We start from the raw sequence: 2,915 nt of genomic DNA, 5'->3' as shown, positions 1-2,915 counted from the left end.
GCGTCCCCGCTGCCCGGTACATGCAGCGCCGAGCCCCTCCTGGGTATCCTCCGGGAGATGCTGTGCTCTCCCCTGGGACTGGAAGACCGGTAGGTGCTGCCCGCATCCCTCCCACCCCCCCTCCGCATCACTAAAATATTCCCGGTACCTCCGCAGGCACCGCGCAGGGAGGGGGGGCTGGACACTGCCTGCCGGGGTTGTAACGGCGTTGTCTGCTGAGAAATAGACCGAATCCGCTGGGATCATGGGGTTTTGGTGTCATTTAGGAAGGCTCAGCCTCCGTCCTGCTGCTCAGACCAGTTTTCTGCCTCGCAGGAGAAGGGTGGTGGCCAAGAAAGGGCCTTGGTGCAGGTGAAGAGCCATTTTTGGCTGGGAACAGTCCCCCTGGCTCAGTAACAGCCGAGCACGTGTTGTATCTGGTCTGTCTGCGTCAGAGAGAAGGGCCCAGGGCTTCAAGAGGGACACAGTTACACCACGTATGAAACCTACATAGGATTTATGTGGTGTGTTCTCTGCCATCTCTACACGTAAAATGTGATTGATGAGACACCTCAGGGATAGGGTAACACACATCCCTGTGCACATCCCCCTGCACACACAGTGGTCACATCCCAGCAGTTCTGAGCAGCCCACCTGAACGATTTCCTTCCAGAGATGCTCCAGCTCAAGTGTTCTCTCCCTTCCCTTCTAGACCTGCCCCTCAGAGAGCAAAACCAGTGCTCCCAGTGGGGGACTGCACCCTGGCACTGGCTATCACTCTCATCTGCAGGGCCTTGGGTTGTGCTCCAGCCCTGCCACAGGACACACATCCCTACCCAGCTCCCAGCACCCTGCAGGAATCGCTGCGGATCCGTGGTGTTGCTAATTTTCACCAGGGATGGCTGGGTGAAGCTGAGCAGAGAATTCGTCCCAAAAAATTTACATGGGAAATGAAGTCTCCTTTTCTGTTTGGCTAAATGTCTGCCAGCCTGTTTTAATTTACCCAGCTAGGTTGATTTGCAACTTTCAATTTTCCATCGGTTGGCTGTGACCAGGACACTGGGAAAATTTAGCACTTGAGTTCACCCAACTTCTGCATTTCAAAATATCCCAGCCCGAGACACACAGGAGAAAACCCTTTCCGTTTTGGAACAACTGTGAGGGAAAAGTCTGAACACAGGAGGTTTTAAAAGCATCAGAATATTTCACATTGAAAACTCCAGAGCAGCCTGGGGCTGTGCGAGCCCCAGCGTCCCCCCAGCACTCGGGTTTGGCAGGAGGTTGCACCCCAGGAGACCCCATCCACGGGTAACCCCATCCCCTGTCCTTGCCATAGGGATGCTCCAGGGCTGGGGAGCACTGTTGGCGGGGTGGGGGGGGGGGGAAGAAAACGGGAAGCAGAGGGAAGGCTGTCCCGGAGGAAAGCGCTGGGGGAGCCGGCAGCAGGCGAGACTCATTCGCTCTCTGCGCTTCACCCAAAGTTTATCAAAGCCAAAGGATTTTTTGGTAAACACCCCCCCCCCAATCAATTATTTATTTATTTCATGAAACAGTTGAGATGACTCAGCGGTTTCTGACGCAATCCCCGTTTCATCGGAAAATTCCTAACCGGCTCCTAGCGGCAAGCGATAGCTCCCATAAATCACGCCGCGTGGCCCTGGCCGCAGCGGCGCGGCTCGCTGCAATCAGCAGGAGCGCTGCCATCCCCCTCGCTGAGAGCAAAAACAGCCCCGAAAACAAAACGCACCGGGGAGCAGATCCAAAACACGAGCCTTCCGTCCAGCCTCGCATCAGCCAAACCCCACGGCTCCAATGCGGGGTTGGACCGGCCCCAGCTCCCACCACCCCAAAAAAACCCCCCCCCGGGGGCTGGTCCTGCCCCCAAAACCCCGGGGCTGCGGGTGCTGCTGCCAAGGCTGCCGGCAGGTACGGCATTAATCACCGACAGCCCGGCTCAGGCAACAGCTTTTTTTATCTCCCAGATTTTTGGCATAAGTGCTAGGAATGATTTGCAGATGTTATTTACCGCTTTTGAGCTTGGAGTAAATTGAGACAAGATGCACCTGCATGGACAGCGAGAGGCTTTCCCACCCAGGGACGGTCGCTGAGGACTCGTATTGGGCTTTCCCAGGGAAATTTAGGATTTGGGCGAGGGTCCCTGAGCCAGCCCTGCTCCCTGCAGCCCACACTTTGGTGGTCCAGGTGCTGCACGTTCACCTCCCGACACTGCACCAGGTGGGCTCTCACCCCGCCAGCTGCCCCAAGGGAATGGCAGCAGCCATCCAGCAGGCGGCTGCCAGGCTTTCCACCCCAAACCGGTGCCGTGCAGAATTCAGAGTGCAAATAAAAGGAGCGACAGACACTCCAAAATAACCTCCTCCAGCCGGGAGAGAGTCGCCGGCGGCTGGCTGCTGGTTTGGCCTGAGAAGTGCCTGCAAGAGGAAAGGAGTTTCCTTGGCTGAAATGAGCTCAACAAAGTGCTGGGCTGGGCACCAGCGGGAGCTGAGGCTGCTCAGCTGAGCAGAAGCACTCTAGGTTTTGCGGGATCAGGCCCTTTCTCACCTAGGGAGGGGGGATCCCTTTTCCAGGGCAGCCTTTGCTGCAGTAGATGGACCTCCAGCCTTGGCCTGGAGCAGAGAACCATGGTAAGCTCCCATCCTGGGATAAGACATTGATCATCTTGCTGTGCTCCCCACTGCAGGAAACCTTCCCATCCTGACTCAACCACCAGCCCTCAGGCCTGAGGCTCAGCACCACCAAGTGCCAAGCACATCCCTAGAGCAGGTCCTCCATGAAGGATGTACCACAGGACCTGCTCTTGGTGAACCAGAGCTATGGCCCAACCATGAGCTGTGACATTCCAGCACTGCTTTCCCAGCAAAATTAGCCCTTTTCTGGCCCACCCCTCATGCTGGTACAGCAGACAGGATGGCTTT

This window comes from Apus apus, chromosome 19 (assembly GCF_020740795.1).
Source record: "Apus apus isolate bApuApu2 chromosome 19, bApuApu2.pri.cur, whole genome shotgun sequence".
Classification (NCBI taxonomy): domain Eukaryota; kingdom Metazoa; phylum Chordata; class Aves; order Apodiformes; family Apodidae; genus Apus; species Apus apus.
The sequence above is the reverse complement of the archived record's forward strand: the minus strand, read 5'-3'. Positions refer to the sequence as shown.